Source organism: Carassius auratus, chromosome 8 (assembly GCF_003368295.1).
Source record: "Carassius auratus strain Wakin chromosome 8, ASM336829v1, whole genome shotgun sequence".
NCBI lineage: Eukaryota > Metazoa > Chordata > Actinopteri > Cypriniformes > Cyprinidae > Carassius > Carassius auratus.
The window spans coordinates 12,602,760-12,621,236 of NC_039250.1; the positions used below are offsets into that span (position 1 = coordinate 12,602,760).

At 37.4% G+C, this 18,477-nt stretch overlaps 1 long non-coding RNA gene across 1 annotated transcript; it reads left to right on the forward strand.

Annotated features, from left to right (window-relative positions):
- Positions 1 to 8,810: 8,810 nt before the first annotated feature.
- Positions 8,811 to 18,211, forward strand: LOC113107314 (uncharacterized). The gene is made up of 2 exons (XR_003292630.1): positions 8,811 to 9,097; positions 13,291 to 18,211. It is a non-coding gene; the product is annotated as an uncharacterized LOC113107314 (long non-coding RNA).
- The last annotated feature ends 266 nt before the right edge of the window (positions 18,212 to 18,477 follow it).

Here is an 18,477-nt window from a genome sequence, read left to right on the forward strand (position 1 = left end):
GACCTGGAAACATTCCTGGAGCAATCATCTTCACAAAGTGGAGTTTAGCTGCCAGTAATAATGGAAGATGGGGATTTTGACAATCTGATTTATGACACTTAACTACAGCAACAGAAAGACTTTCCTCAAGTCCCAAAATCAATATTTAGACAAGGTTTATGTGATCTCATCAGGTTTACAACTATAACAAGAAGATCAAATCTGTCTAACATTACAAGATCTAGATGATCAGTGAATGAAATCACTAGTGATAATTACAGCCATAAAGCCATTTGACAGATGGCTCAAAACATAAACAAAATAAAAGATTTTTGGGAGGAGATTTTAGAATATTTGTGTAACAATTAGCTGCAATGATTATAGTTACCAATATATTGTTAAATTAATATATGGGTGTATCACATACCTGGACTTAATTCATGAGAGTGCCTTACTTTTGATTATAGTTTAGATAAGCAGGATAAGTTTGACATAGCTGTCAATTTCCGTGTCCGAAAGTATCTAAATAAATGGGAGCTGGGTAAATCCAATTTTTATCTTAGTTGTGTAAAAGATGCAAAATTGTTATCAGTGTATAGATGACAAATTCTTGACTTTTTTTATTCACTCTTTTTATCAGTAAAATTAGATTTTTTTTCCTACAATCCCTTTAAATGTAGATCATTTTCACAAACCCTTGCTCTGTGTTAAATATGGAATTATTGTAAGGATACATGTTTCTTTTTGTTGATGGGATAATAGTTCCAGAGAACAATCTGTGCTTGCTTTATGTGCCTCTCTGCTCACATTACATTCCACTGAAACTGTCCCATTGTCTCTCTATGTAATAACAATCAAAGCATCCACGATTCACAGATGTGTATGACTCTATAACATAAACTACTCAAGATCATAACATTTCAACAAAGAGTTTCATTCTTTCCCTGAAATCACTCTATTTTGTCTGTTATATGTCTACCTTCAGCATTCCAACAAATCATAGTTGTTGCTTTTGTTATTTTTTCCTTCTTCAAACTATAATAGAAACCATACTTGGCCAAACAGTTCTCAATTAAAAAAAAAAGAAAAGCTTTAACTTGTCTGAATTTTTAGCACATTTATTTTGTGAATTATTTCAAATATTGCAGCTCAATTTAAATGTAATATCCAATAAATAAATAACATAAAAAAGTATGAATTTGGCTATTTATGGCTATTTAGTCTAGATAAACTACTCTAGACTGGTTTCATAATCAATATGATGCTTAAATCTAAGTCCTGAACGCAGTGTTTAGAAATCAAAATCAATTTGTGGTGTTGCTCTCTTGTTTATTACCACAGGCAAACACATGCGTAATTCTTTTATAAATGAAAATCAATACTTTAATACTTTAAATTAATTCAGAAAGTGAGAAATAACTTGATCAAAATTAACAGTAAATGCATTTAGAATGAAATAGAAAGATTTCTATTTCAACATATACATTTGACAAAAATAATGTTTCAAATAAATGTACTATCTTTGTTTTTATATAGATGTTGTTTTAAATACTGTGCATTTCCAGAGTTAGTTAGTAGTGCAAACACTACGAACAAATCACTGCATACTCCTAAACAATGCAGCCAACACAGCTGATCTAACTCCATGACTCTCGTCCAATAATGGTGTAATAAAATTTCAGTCATACACCATTTTAAATATGACATCATACGTGGCTTGGCCAAGTCTCCAATGTACTGTGCTGACACCATAATGAGCAGCAGGGCCCGTGAATCTCTGCAGGACTCTGCTTGGTGACAGAGTAAAGTAAAAATGCGCCCTAAGCAGAGGGTTTTCCCTAAAATAATCCAGCTCACTGCAGGCACGATTCAGCACTCGACATGTGGCTCTCATTCCCGCCCAAACCGCCACTGCCACTGCTGCCAAAATCTAAAACCCAGGCCATTAGTGAACAGAAAGAACCGGCTAAAGCACTTCTAGCCTGGCTGGGGGAGACAAGTTCTGTAGCATGACTTTTACTGATGAAATTGTCTGATGTAAGAGAGCACACGGCCAATCTATAACAGCAAGAGTCTAAACAATTCAGATATGATAACCTTTCAAAGCTGCATAGGCCACAGAGCCACAAACACATCACAAAACTCATCCCCATCCAAATATGTAATCTTGGAATGACTTTGTGTTTTGCACAAAGCCTCTTAAACTTTGAGTTGGGGCGGCACAGGAAGAGGGCAATCACTTTTAGAGCGTGTTTTAGAATCAATGGGTTCATTTGGGGGGAATTCAAGTACCTCCCCCTCCCCCAATCTTTACTCTTGACTAACTCTTATGTTATGTAAAAAAAAAAAAAAAAAAAAAAATGAATTCATCTTTAACTAATGGGTGTGTTAGTATGAGTAGGTAGCAGACTTGGGTGTAAGATTTGCTCTAATTGAAGGGGAATGGAATGGGAATTTGACTGATGGGAAGTCTTGAACCAGAGAAAGTGCTTCCCTGTTATTGTTTGTCCACCTTGGGTTTCAGATGGAGAGATGTCAACAAACCCACTTTCGTTCAAACCAAAAACAAACCACAGCCTGAACACTGGATAAGGCCAGCTTTTAAACGCTTGTGTTTAAAAAAAAAAACTAAAAAAAAAAAACATTTTACACCTTAGTGTGTGCAGACAAAATGCACATTGATCCACTCATTTATCCCAGATATATTTTATTTCCTCTCCCTTTTTTTTTGTACATCAAGTAAATTAATTGGTTAATGTTTTTCCACCATATATTATGTTGTTGTTGTTTTTTTGCACATTGTTTAGAATTTATAGCTTGCCATTCCCTTCCAATTCCTTTTTTTTATTATTATTATTTCTTTTTTAAATGTGATATCCACATTAAAATTGGTGGCTGGAAACAGCAAACATTTTTAATTATAATGTATAAAATATCTTATTTAAATTTAGGAAAATTATGTATACTGCAGAACATGTTTTTTTTTAAATTGTACTATATATATATATATATATATATATATATATATATATATATATATATATATATATATATATATATATATATATATATACTATAGTTTATAAGAAAATACTTTTTAAGTTTTTCTGCTACAAAATTTCATGTTTAATTCAGTGTGTTACTTGCCATTTGGAAAATTACTAGAAATTTCTGAGTGAAAATACTTTTTCCACAAAATGTTTGTGTATGAACAAACTCTGTAAAAATTATAGATAGGAAAACAACTAGTGAAAGTCTGCTGTAAGTAAGAGCTACTGAAGCAAAGATTTCTAGCTCAGCGTGTGCAAAATCACATCTGTTTGCATCAGATTTTATTTACAGTACATATCTTTAAAGTTTAAAAAAATAAACATTTATTTCATTCTACAATGTATAAAATGCAACTTCACAAATGTTCTTGTAATAAAAAGCATGCAACACTTCATTTCAGCCTGTGGATATTTCTGATCTGAGACAAAGGCCGAGCAGAGATTACTTCACTCGGGCTGCACATGTGGCCAGCACTGCCCCAGACGACCCAGATGTTGTTTTTAATGTGTTCGTGGAGAGAGAGTGCTAAGCATAGCAGCTCCAAACGCCATTGTTCGCACCAAAGCGGAATTAGATTTCTAAACTACAGTACCCCTAATGCAGTGCATTAGCCGGCAGCCTTAGGGCTGGGCAGTTTCCCTTTTATAAAGAAATACATTTTACTATACTGTTTTGCCATGGTTTAATTATCGCTGCAAAATTCACAGAATGTGAGTGCTATGGTCAAAACATAATTTCCATCAAATGCAGGTTTACAAAGAAGAAACAAAGAGTGCAGTGGAATGCAAAAGCTACTTCTCTATGGTTGATGTTTGATATTTTCGAGCTGCTGTTATTTTCTGTTTGTTTGTTTTTTAAAACATTTACTGTTTAATAATTTCCTACTACTTGTGATGTACTTTGTTATTTTGAATTGAAATTGTCTTTTGAGTTGAGCTCTAAAACGAAATATCTACATTTTAGCCAAGAAAATGTTTGAATTTTTTTTCGTATTTAATTTCTGAACATTTAGGATACGAGAAGAGTTCATTTGTAAAAACAGATAACTCAGTTTTTTTTTCTTTTTTTGTGTGTGTGTTTTTATTGTTATCATGTTTTATAAAAAAAAATATATATATTATTATTATTATTGTGTTAGTTAGCTGTATTGTTTTGTTCTTTTTTAACCTAATCAAAATAACCCAACTGCAGTTTGATTGAGATTAATTGGAATGCATAATGAAAAATATGACTTTTGAAAATTATTATCGGAGTTATCTGTTTTTACAAATCAACTGTTCATGTTTAAGAACTTTACAATATTTGCTTTCATATTTCATTCATATTTTCTACAAAGATTTTTAACTAGTCATTTGTACCACTGTAAACTGGTTTAACAAAAATTTTAATTCTTGAATCTAGATTAATTTGATCTCAACCATTTAATTAGAATAAGTTATTGCTGCACCACCTCATTAACAAAATCTGACACCATTACCAAACATTCTATATTGTTAGAAAAACATAGTTTAAGTGACGGAAGTGCAACAAAGTCACTACGTTTCAGGAAACTGTTTGGCTAATTAATTTTTCCAACAATACATATAAACAACAGCTACATTAATCAGCATATATTTGAAAACACTGTTTTTATTTAAAAACTCTCCCTGTCCAAACTAATGTTTTCATGCTTTTCCCAAAGCTTTCAAATTCACATTAAAAACTTCTGAAAAAGTTAAACTCAGCTTATAAAACGTATAGTTCCTGTCCTTGATTCTGATTGGTTGAGCTGTGTTTGAAGCTGTTGTAAATTACACTAAAAACATACACCATACATCCAAACGACTTACAGTGCATTCAGGCTATAAAAATTTTATACTACTAGTACTAGTACGTGTGTTCCCTGGGAATTGAACCCACAACCTTTTGCACTGCTAACACACTGCTCTACCACTGAGCCACAGGAACCACTTCTGTGTGTTACTCGGCAACCACTTTTCTGGAACCACAACTGTTTCTGACGGACTACATTGTTTGGTGAAAGAATACTGTTTTTATTTATATCATTAGATCTTATTTGCTCTGTTTTATTCTGTGAAACCTTACTACATATATGGAATAACCGTTTTATTAAAGCAATAAGCCTCGTGAACCACGGCTTCTTGGGGCTTATTGCTTTATTACTGTGCATGTATAAAACCTGAGATGATACAAATGGAACACTTCGACATTTCAACATTTTCATGTTTTAGTGAACTATTCAATGAACTTCAATGCAAGATATCTGTTCCTCACATGAGACAAAGAACTAACAGTACAGGAGGTTCAAGACCAAGCTTTTGAAGTCTCCAGCCAAGTCACATATCACACAATGGTATAAAAAAGGATTCAGTGTTCAGTGTAGCATTTCAAAATGTCCTCTTTTGTATCACTTACAGTTGAAACAACATGAGGGTGATTAAATAGCGTGACACTTTGCAACTCTCACATCCATCCTCATAGAACGGAAATTGGTCTTTTTAGCATTTTAGCAAATTCCACATTTCATCACCTACATCAGCAGCCGATTCCAACCCTGCTTTGCGTACACAACTACAGCTAGGTTTACATTCAATTAACATGTCTGTGTTGCGACTCCCTGTGCCAGGAAGCATGGGGGAGGAAGCATATCTGAGCGAAGATCTAATGCTCTGCTAAGTGAAGCGGAAGCAGGATAAGGCCAACGCTCAGAGAGCCGAGCAGCAGAAATGGGCCTAGCAATCTCCTCACATCAGCCTCAGTCGGATGTGCCAATCAGAGGATACTAACGAGATGATTTTATGGTTCGGCTGCCCCCGCCCCTCGGCCCTGCTCATCCACACTCATGCTCTGTTTACGCTGGGGGGCACCGGGGTGCCATCTTGGGCACAACTCACATCTATTCCATCTGACTGCTCACTGTGCTACACAATCATGCATATGGACACGCATTTGAATGCAAAGGCATGGCGAGAATGTTCCCATCTCGACAGAGGCCTGCTTTTCTGCGGACCAAAAAGGCGTCAAGAGAAACAAGAGGAAAAGGAGTTATATGGCCGTGGGCGAGACGTTAGATAAGAATGAAAGTGTTTGGTTCCGTTCCCAGCGTGGCTTTGTCGTCATGATCGGGGGAACAGAATAAAGCGTGATGGCGCTTCACATCACCTCGGAGATACAGTACGACTGCAGCCTTATCTGTAACATCTGAACAGCAATAGAAAACAATAGCAGACTATAAAACCAGGCTGAGGGAGAAAGACCAATGTAGGGAGGGGGACATTTCACAATCTTCGAGTAGCAGAGTACCTATTTATGTCTGATATGATAGTTTGAAAAATATTTTTACCACAGTTGCTAACAGATATGATAGACGATTTTCTAATTTGCAGTGTTACTATTGAGACAGTGCTTTATTGTTGCAAGTTTTGACAAAAATTTCTGTCCATTTTACAAAAATTGCAATCATTATAGTCAACAGCAACCATATTTTAGCGTCAAACTGTATTCAACCGACCAAATTTGAAAACATTTTTAATCGTAAACTTATCATTTATTTAAAAGTATTAAATTTACAACAACAAAAAAATACTAAAACAAAACACAAATTATATATATTATATACACAAAATTATCATAAATATGAAAAAGTTAGTACATTATTGAAAAATTAATTCTTTAAAATAATGTATGTGAAATTACGTAGTTATTTGTTGTGTGTTCTCTTATGCAATCCCTCGGAAATCTTAGTTAAACATGGAAAGCTCATATTCAACCCAAACCAGGTTACTAGATATACAACATGTCAGTGACGTCATCTGGTGCAAATCATCACGTGCCAAATTTTAATATCTGCATTCACAAATTAGATAATGTTTAGATCTTACTGTTGTGAATTTTCTTCGAGATTGTTATAATTCTCCATGTTTTGGAGACAGATTTACATTTATATATACAAGAATACATGTAGTGTTGTTACATCAGTAGTATATTCAAAACGTTGGCTGTGCTTATTTTAAGTTCACCTGTAAATTGTTTGTTCAAATGAATGTAGTTTAAAATTATGCACATTTCAAACCCTATTTGTAAATTAAATTCATCTCCAATCCTTTTTATATTGTGTCAGTTTTATCCATTGTTAATTGAATGCTAGAAAAAAAACACAAAATAACGTTTACATTTACGTTATGGTACATAGTATTCAGAAGGAGATGGGGAATCTCTAAAATTGTAATTGTTTTTGAATTATTTTATTTATTTTTAGTGAATTGGAGTTAAAACTCCCACCTAGGTGATACTACTCCAATAACAGACCAAAATAGCCCTAAAAATAATATCTTTAAAATATTGCCAAGTAACATTGCAAATAACATCAGAGCAGGACTTTAACTGTAAGCGCATACGCAAAACAAAGGGAACTATAACATGTTAATGTCCAAAAGGTTCCGAGGATTCACGTTTTTTTCTTTTCCTGATGTTTTTGTATTATTCAAGTTTTATATAGCCCACGTTTTTAAAGATAAAAATACAGTTACAACATGTTTTTTCTTTTGATTTAGTCAATTTGGTTTTGCATCAAACACAATGTGATTTTCGTCAATTGAGATCTGACAGCAACAGTGCATTTTTCCGCTTGGGCGAGTGCTTCGCGGACAGCTTACCTTGCGCATGAAATTAGCTGCAGGCCAGTAAACCAATGAGAACGCGCTACAATCCTGACGAGTCACAGCGATAGAGCGGAGGCGCCAAAGCTGCAGAGAATCCACTCGCCCGGAAGCTTCTGTAACTGACGTCGATTTACATAAACTTACTGCCGTTTGGCAAATAAATAATTTTACGTACTTATTCCTAACTCTTTAAGCTTAAAGTTACATTTCAAATGACAAGGGATTAATTTATAATCATGTTTTGTACTAATTATTCTGTGAACTTATTCTCTGAAATGGCCTGTGTATGCAGAGTATTCGCAGCTTATATGGACGGAACGCCACTGATGTATATACATGATGGTTTTATGTGAGCTAATTAACTTATTTTTTTTGTAAACAGCGCATTTTAAAAATTATTGTTATGTTCCTTTCATCTCATATCTATAACTGTCAACAAAAAGCCAGTCATCAGAAAACATTCTACTGTTAAAATTATGCTTTAAGTAAAATCAATACTTGAACCATTTAAATTACCAACAGAAAAGATGGAAAACTAAATAAAACACTAGAGAAAATTTTGGATTGTTTTAATGCAATTCTGAAGACAGACCATATTTGTCCTCCATTTTGTAACAATAACAATAACAAAACATGTTTTTCTGTGTGTTATTTCAGTATTTCTGTTTTTTTTTTTTTTTGCATTAAATGAGAAACACAGCACTGAAAGAAGCTGGCAACCAACATCCCTGCTTCCTAAACCTCACAACTTGACACTTTTATTGAGGCAAAATAGCCAAGCAAGATTTGCAACTCTGACTATTCTTGTCCGCAGCAACTAAATAGTTTTTTCTCTTTCTCTTTCTCTCGCTCTCTCTCGCTTGCTCACAATGATTAGTGTTAGGACTGACAGAGTGCAGCAGTCCTGCCCTGCCCCGGCCAGAACAGTAGTCTGGAATACTGAGAGATTCTTCTTTCAGCAACCTCAAAACCAACCAATCACAGCACTCTAGCCCCGGGCCTGGCCTCAGCCAGCCAATAGGAGGAGCTTCTTTCTGTCACCTGACAGAATGTGCCCCTGTCCATCAACCGAGTCATATATAGCTCGTTCCAGCAGCCTGAGACAAGGCTGTGAGTGTGTGTGGGACCGGCTGAGGACTCTGTGTACCTACAGTTTGCTTTGTAACTGACTGCGTGTGCTTGGTTCGGGAGCAAATGCAGAGGGGCAAATGAGTGTCAGAGAGGGAAAGAAAGATGAGAGAGAGAAAAATATGTACGGAGGAAAGACTGATTTTTCTGGAAGTTAACTCATATTGCACTCAAGAAGGGACTCGAGATTTTGGAAGCTACTTTTTGATAGGAAAAACATTTTTGGTCTCTAATATTCTCAAAACAGCAAGTGGGCTTTGGTGACCTTACAGTGAGGGGTAAGTACTTTAATCTCATTTCACTTCCTAACCTCTTATTTTTTTCAAATTCTATCCCTTTGTTGTGGCTCAAAAGTCGATTTGAGTGTGACGCGGCAATGTGCCGTGCGCTTTCACTCTGCCAGAGTTCATTCAGGGCATTCCGCCGTTATGTGCTTGTTTGCTTTTCTGTTATCTGAGTTCTGAATGAGGGCTTACGCTTTTCACATGCAAAGCTCCCGGGCCAGACCGCGTCCAGACGGCCGTCTGAGAGAAAAAGTGTGATGATCCCTATTAGTTCCACTATCCCCCTAGTCATACCGCTGGGACAGACATGAGAGAGGGTTGTGAATGAGCTGGATGGCAGGTAGTCGTGGCCTTGTCCTAGTTGGAGAGTTTCTCCATCCGGTCCACTGCGGGACGGTGCGATGTGGCCGAGAGCGTTCAGAAGTGAGGAGGTGTGTGTGGTGGGGGGGTTAAAAGCAGACAGCAAGACAAAAGCATCAGACCCCCTCCAGACAGACTAGTCCAAGCTTCATCGAGGCTTGGAGCTGTTTGGGGTCAGCCGGTTGCTGGGAGAGAGAGAAAGATGGGGTGAGCGATGGGGCCCCCAAGGGTTAGAGGTTGCCAGACTCTTGCTCTCTAAATACAAAAAGGAGCAAAGAATTTGATGCTGCATGAAGCTGGATTCTCACTGTTTTGGTTTGTGCTGGGGTGTGATCGGGCAGATTTGTACAAGGCAAAAAAAAAGAGTGCAGTGAGTTCACTTTAACTGCTAAAACAAGAGGGAGGGAAAAGGTCTGTAATTATGACAAGAAGCCTGTGTTTTTTCTTTGTGCGTGCGAGTGTGTGTACGTGTGGGTGGGGGTCACAAGGGTAGGAATGTATTGAGTGACAGCAAATGTTGTCTGCCTATTTTTCCAATGCTTTTGTCCAAAGGTCTTAATCCACAGAGACAAGAAGGGGCATTATTGAGTCCTCAAAGCATCACTAAATAGTTAAACGAGCCAGTGGTTGAAAATATTTATTCCTGGATAATCAAACAAACCAGCAACACCGGCATGATTCTAATCTTCACAGGAACCAGTCTGACGCAATAAAACGTGTTTATGTCCAAGAATGTCCTGCTCAGGATACAGACAGTGTTTATGGCAGACGCTGTGAATTACCCAACATGTAGAGTCTTGTTCAGTTGTACCAATACAGGCAGGAACACACTCGCTCAACCTTTCCCCTCACCTTCACTCACAGAGCATTTGACTGATCTGCCACAAAAAATCCCATCAAAGATCATATCACTGCTTGATGTCTTTGAATTAAGAAGAGACAAGTCCCACGCTTGAAAAAAAAAAGATTCATAGTCTTCAGCCAGCCAATACGAAGCTCCACATGCACACACACTCTGTGCGCAAGATTATCAGACAGCTCTGAGTCTGGGGGGATGGGACGTCAGGGGCGGGAGAGTGTGGGACAGGATATGGATAAGTCTTTGATGCGACTGTAAGGCGGAGAGGAAGAGTGCCCTAATCAGACCCACTGACCAAGGACTCACACAGAAGACCCCGAGCAACATTCTGTAAAATTGTCTTAGTGACATGCATACACATAAAAAACGCTTCCTCCCATCATCCGTTTTCATTCTCAATCTAATACGCCGGCCTAATCCATTGGCGGGAATCCTGTTTGGCCCCCTCACCCCTGCTCTGATTATACACCAGACAGGAGAGAATAGGTCAGCCTATTGTGATTTGGCCAGAACCGCAGATTACGGCACCCCTCCATCGCAGATGTGCCGCTGCGGTTTAGCATGACGGTTGTGTCACACATCTGTTCACTGTTCCTCTACTCTCTCCAGATAGATCGAACTGAGAAAAGTGAATGTTCAGAGAAATGACACGCTGTAAATATCATGTCAGCTTTTCAAGTGCAGCGTTGTAACGACACTGTGGAGGTGAAATTACGAGTTCACCATCATCTATGCACAGTTTCAGCGGCCACTTGAGGTGTAAGCCGTACAATCCTTCAGTAGTTTATGGTCTTCTCGCAGCCAGAGACTACATGAGCGTGTGAAGTCATAAAGAAATACCTTTTTGCCCTCTCTGAAGTTAAGAAGGGAAAGTGGGTAGGCTCCATTTCAGGTGATAAAAATTACTTTTATTCAATGCAAGGTGAATACTGGAGTGAGCAATCTTATGATTATGTGCAGAAAAATTTATTTATGCCCAAGTGGGTTGGCCATCACCTGGTATGAAACAGACATAATTAATCTTGGATTGTCAAAATCAAAGCAGATTTTATTATACCAAGACAGCTAGGGTTGCAAACCTGAATATCTTTTTTAAAGAATATTAGGGCAAAAAGCTTTTTCAAAACCATTCTTCAAAACATCTCACAGAAAAACAAAGTCTTTTAGGGGCCAACTATACTTTTAATGGGGTTAAGTGTTTAATGCGTCTTGGATCATAAAGTGAGTCCTTTTTTAACCAGGTATCATTCAAATCCTTTGATTCCTTTGTCAGTGCCGCTTACTCCTAAAACACTCAGAGAAGTGGCTCTTAGGTTTGAATTCGGCATGCAACATGCACTTATACAATTCATTCCACCTTTGCTTCTAAAATCAATAAAAATGGTGAAAAACTGCACCTAGTTTGTTCATAGCTTGTTTGTGTACATCAAGTAGATCAAATCCATTTAGTGATGTGGAGAAAGACACAGGAAGGGATTGAGCGGTGGAAGATTGCAGCCTCAGCAGAAGATAAGGACTGAAGTTCCTCTGTAACACATTACTAAAGCACCTCACACTCGCTGAAGGAACGAAAGGTGTGTGGTTGAGTGTGCATGAGACAAGCGGAGACGGGAGTGAGAGAAAGATGAAACAGTGGAGCCAGGAGTGAAGACGGCAGCATGAGAAGGGGAGTGTGTATGATAATGCTCTTAACCCACACAAAGGGATGAGAGTCGGAGCTGTGGCACTGCCAGCACTGTGGTTAATGCTTTCCGAGGGCCTGTCAAACCGCTCGCTCGCTCTAATCCACTGAGCTTTAGTCGCTCTTTGAAATGTGAATGGAGAAGCCTCCTGATTTCTTTAAGATCAACCCGCAGTCATCGTCAGGGTGTCAGCATCTTTCTCGGAAATGCAGAGAAACGCTTAAGTTAAGTACTTTACAAGTGCCTCATTAGCCAAGTCGACCTAAGAGTCGCGAACGTGCAGCGTTTATTGAGTGTATTGGATGGTAATGTATGCAAACCACTTAGAATACAAGTTTTGTCACATCAAGTCGGCTAGGATGTGCACATTTTCCATGTTTAATTGACATCATTTGATAACCTGCCATATCAAAACTGACATTAACGGTAATGTGAAAACAAACACAGTAGACACAGTAAATCGCTCACACATGGACAAAGGGATACGTCAACATTTAGTAATCGTAATTGCCCCACAGCTTAAGCGTATCAATTTTACTCTTTTCCACAGCCGCATTAGCGAGACGCGCGTGTGTGTGGCGATAAAGAGCAATCGGACGTGAGCTATGGAGATTAGCCTCAGTTTGAAGCAAACACTGTGGCAGCATGGTGACTACAGAACAGATTAAACCCGGATTAAACCTCCAAATCAAGTGTCTGTTATATGTGTGTTAAGATATTATTTGGCTCCACACATCTTTAGACAAACACTTATTTAGTGGCGTATCACCTCATCAAGGTTACTTTATGCTTTATTCAACTTCAAATAGTAGCTATGTGTAGAAAATAATGAGTTTTCATGGTTTTTCTGAACATTATATGTATTTTTTTTAAATACACTTTGTGTTTACAAAATTATAAGACCAATCAAAATCCAGTATGCAAATAGATGCAAGAAAGAAAGCCAATTGCAAAAAATGATAAGATGAGTCATTTTTTTTGTATTCAGAATGTTATGATGTCGTCTTTCATTTTGAATGTTGGATTTAATTTTTTCAATTTTGTCTAGTTCTAGTTTTATCAATGTAAATGTTTGCAAATGGATCTTTAAATTTGTATCTTACATTTCTTAAAAAAGCCAAAACATACATTTATTTAATATTTATTTAATACAGAAGAAATCTTTATGTTGTAGAATTTCAATGCAGTCTTGTTTGGTGCATTCCTCATTTCAGAGGTGTCTGTTTTTTGACACTTGCAGTAAATAGGTCAGTGTCTAAGTGACTGTCTCTCTCTCTCTCCCACAGAACGCCTCGCGAGTTTGACTGACGAAGATACACGCTGATGGAGAAGTGAAAGTCGTTCGGCTCTGACTCTGAACAATGAGCTCCGACAGACAGCCGCCATCATGGAAATGTCACGGCCAACATCAGAGACCCGGCAGCCTCCTCTTTCATTCCCTTAATCCACAATCCCTCCTCTCCTCTCCTGAGCAGCATACATATTCAGCAGCTCAAGTCCTCGCCATTCTAATGAGGCCTAGACCAGCGGGCTATGAAAGAGAGGAGAGATACGGGTGGGTGGGTGAGTGAGTGGGGGGTTTTAAGAGAGAGGAGAGACCGTCTTTGAACTCCCAAAGAAAGAGAGACGGATGAGAGATGAAGATGAATAGATGGATGGCTGAAGTGATGAGAGAAGGAGTGAGTGAAGAGACAGATCAAATGCTTCTGATTCTTTCCTGTGGTCTTTACACAGCAGGGTTAGTTGTGTTCGGTTTAAATGCTGCTTTAAGAGAGCGTCCTGTTATATTTCATCACTTGATTCACTTGACACACTTAAGGCTGAAGTCTGTCTTTATGTTTGAGTTTAAAGGGATCCTTCACCCAAAAAGACAGTTCTATCATCATCCATGTTGTTCCAAACCTTTATGACTTCGTTTGTTCTAAAAGTTGCTGAGCAGAACATTCTCGCCACACTGTTCTGTACTTATGTGATCACAGGTGAGCAATGATATAAGAGTGATTTTATTTTTCAACAAATACGCAGATACTTATAATTTCAGGGAGGTCTTTTGGTTTGTCAGACCAATGGCAGATGAGGAGTGTTTGGAAAGATTATTTTTGCTTTCTTTAGGGATAAGTACAAGAAAAACAAGACCAAAGAAAAAAAAAAAGAAAGCAATAACTTTAGAAGTTAACTTTCTGCAATGAATTACATTTGCATTTACATATGCTTTTTAACAGAAGCTATTATCCAAAGCGACTTATAAAAAAAGAGGAAAAGCAATTCGTCAACGACTAGGTACTAACCCTGAACCTACCCCTACCCTTAAACCTAACCCTACCCCATGTAGTTACCTTGTATTACCAGAACTTTCTTAGATAAATACACTTTAAGTACATAGTAAGTACATATACTGTAAAATAAAGTGCAACCCAACGACTGATTCCAAATTATAAACACCTGTCTGAATTTTAGGTGTATTTTAGAAACAGAAACATAAAGAAAATTTCTAAATATTTGTATATATCATATACAAATAGTATATCATATTTATTCGGAATTGCGGTATAATATCTGCATTCATACTGGATATAAATAGATACATTTTTCGGCAATCAGTATCATCTAAAATTTCAATATCAGTGTATTCCTAGTTCAAAGCCTCAAAAAGGAGACATTTTTAGCTGCAACTAAAGCAGTCTCTGGGCATATCTGCTCAAATGAATGCTGCAGTGGTGTGAAATTTGTCATTTTCAGCGCTTCTACACTCTTGTAAAAGTAGAAGAGGGTGCCTGAGGTCTATTTTTCCTCTCTTCACACACAGCTAGCAGCGGGAAGCAGGAAGCGCGGCCTGAAAGACTCGCTGGATGCGCTATCAGAAGGGGAAGTTCCCGTTCCCATTCGCTGCTTTACTAACCAGATGCTTCATGGCCTGGATCTGGTTATTGGAACAGAGCGATAAATGCACTTCAGTCCGACACTGTAAGCAAGCGTGCTTCAGATGAATGAGAGAAATCAGGATCGTGTGCTAATGTGTTTGCATTTTTAATAGAGAATAGAGAGACTACCATGCTTTCGCTTGCTGATGAGGGAGGTTTTACACACACATATGACCAGTCCACTAGTTGTCCATTGTTGGTGTGAGCAGATGTGTACAGAGTCTGCTATGGGGTTCACCAAGGCTAGGGGTTTCAGCTGCTCGCAAACACACACATATTCAGGTCACCAGCAATTAAACCATTCCACTTAGCTGAAACCAGGTGCAATAACCCAAGCTACAGTGCTTAGTTTCAGTAAAGACCTAGTTCAAGTCAGTATCTGAAGTGTATTTGTTAATACAGTTAGGGTTGCATGATTATCAGGAAGGGTAAAATCACATTTATGACTTCATTGTCACATTGTAATCAATCATAGATTTTGTAGTTGTATTAATTAGCTTTTACTGAATTAGTTTAATGAAATTAAACACAGAAAGTAAGCAATGTAACAATACTATAACATTCCAATCACGTGCAAGTTTAGAGTCTTATGGGATTTTGAACTAATATGATATTGTACATTGTACATCAAAACGAGCCATATACTTAATATTGGAGGGACAGTTAATTCGTTTAACTTTATCCTCTTATCTTTAATTTCATGTTGCATATTTGGGTACCCTTGTGAAAATACATTAGCATACTTTTAAAAAGATAAAAGTACAATATAAATGTATTGTTCTGGACACGTAATTGCAATTAGATGAAAATGTATCCTTTTGTTAAATCACTTAAGTAGGTCTTAAGTACATCTTTATGATTAAATTTCATAATTACTCCCAAATCTTTATTACAAAGTGCACTTTTAAAAAGTTTACTTGCGTGTTAAGAACTATAGTCATGAAAGCATGCTCTCTTTTAAGTACACTCAACTAGCTGTTTGTTTCATTAATATTATCTGTAAGTACAGTTTTATTAATCTATACATTTAAGATTTTAAGTACACTATAGGTGCACAGCCAATATAATTAAGTGCAATTACAATTTTCAAAAGGTTAGGGATGCACCAATATTAAAATTCTGGTCGATACTGATGAGCAAGTAATTATTTTCATCTTATAGCTGAGAATGATAACGATATTTAAATTCTAAACCATTTTGACTTAATAAATCACACACACACACACACACACACACAAATCTATGTTTCAAGTGAATTTATGCATCTAAACATTATAATATAGATTTTCTAAAAAGTTAATTTAACCTGTTATTAAATTATTAATGTTTTGGCAAAGTTATTTTAAATGATTGTTGAAAGCAATCTTAAAATAAAAATAAGAGAATGCACAATTAAATATACAATATTGGATGTTATATACACAATAACTACAAGTATTGGCCACTTTTTTCAAAATTAGTTACATACCCAACAATAATTGGCTCCAGAAGGTACCCCCTTTTGAAGACTCCTGTGCTCAACAGACATGTCTGCGGCTGCTAAAAGCCATTCCAGCGAAAAACGCTTAATTGCAGCTCTAATCGTAACCTTGACTGTTTGATTAGTTCTGCAGCCCTAAACGTTTCCTTCCTTAAACATTTTCTTTCTTTGTGCCATAAAATGATGTCAAATGCCCATCCATATGAACCGTGCAGACTTACACTCTCTTTTCATTGTCAGACCTAGCATGATATTCTAATCAGGGATTTTTGAAATCCCCCAGCATACTCAGCCCTCTTGATTTCTGAGCCAAAGAAGAGGGGGGGGGGGGATTGACAGCATATAGTGTGTTTAAAAGTCACCGGGATTGGTTGTGTAGTTTGGAGGAGCAGTCAAATGGGAGCATACATTAATAATGCATGCCTGCCTCAAAGAGCTCTCACACAGGAAACACAGACTGGGGTTCAGATCAGGGTAAAGAGAACAGGCCTGGAGAGAGAGACAGCGAAAAAGTGGGCGAGATCGAGAGAGACATTAAAAGAACAGTAAAAGCCAGGTTGTGATGTGTTTGTCGTGTTCTAGCCTTCAGATTTTCTTACCGACCCCATGAAACTGCTTAAGAATGCCACTTTTAGTCATGTGTTGATGTATTTACAGTTAAAATGGGAAGTTTGGGTGAGACATTAAACATTTTACTGGCTAGTTAGTTGGAGGTGGTACAGGGGGCGGGGCATTTGCATTCTAAAGAGCATCTGATAGGACCAAAATCTGTGTAGTGCAGGATGAGTCATCGTCATTCAACTTGTTTGTAAACTAGCATACAAACGCTAATAAACATGATTAAAAGTGACAGAAACAGTATCATGGGGTGTTTAAAAGGCAACATAATTGTGTTTTTAGTTTTCCAAGTGCTCCAATGCTGTTTATATAGTTTCACCGTTTCATGTTGACTTCAATTCCATTCCAACTTCAAGTAAAACTTCTGATCAGCTTTCTACCAAAACGCACCTGGTGCTTCTACAGTAGGTCTACACTAAAAGGCCCATTGTCCTACAAGATTTGCTGGTCCCTTGGTGAACATTCAACGCTGTCGGTGAGTTTTGAGCTTCTGTAACAAACCATCGACCGTTGACTGTACCCTGAGGGTGGCCAAAAAAATGACGTAAGCGGAGCAATCTAGAAACAGATCTGGAAAGAGCAGTATGGGTGTATTATCCCACTAATGTCTGCAATAAACATTCATTGCTGTCGGTGGGTTTCCAATGAACACAACTCACTGATCAATGAATGCAAACTGCGGTGCAAGAACCTCAGTCAAAAATGGCAGGAGGAGTGAAGGGATTTCTGGGAAGAGTCATTTGGGCAGTGTTATAAGGACAGCAGCACACCGGCAAAGACTAAAGGGGAAAGGTAAGTCCACTTAATAAGTAAGTCTACTTTGTATATCATAATAACAAGATGTTTCTGACGCTATTAATCACAGATGAAATATAAAGTAGAAATTTTACTATAATAATCGATATCAGAACAACAAGGGTGCTATTGTAATGAATACCAGCACTGAGTTTCAGATGTAGTCAAGAAGCCGCAGGCCGTGCTTCAGGATTGCTCCAAGCAAACACAGATGCTCCAGTTTTCCAATAACCTTGCTTTGCCTGAGGTGAAATCCCACCAATGCACTCCCTGTTCCACTTCTGCTCCGCACCACTCACATATTCTGGTCTGGATCGTTGTGAACATGGATAAATAGAGTGATACAAGCACCCTGAAAACTGTCATTTAAAATCATTTGAGATGCCTCAGGAACCACACAGGAACACCCTTGCACTGACCACAATGGCCTTGCAAGCAAACTCTTCCAAAAATGCAAAACATGAGATTGAGGTGCTCATTCAAGAAAAACATGTTAGAGTCTGGCTCGCAACATTTCCTGACACTGAGTCCCCCATCAACATTGTTAACTAAAACTATTAAAAACATTTGTGTCAATTAAAAAAATAATCATAATATATATACTGTATATATATATATATATATATATATATATATATATATATATATATATATATATA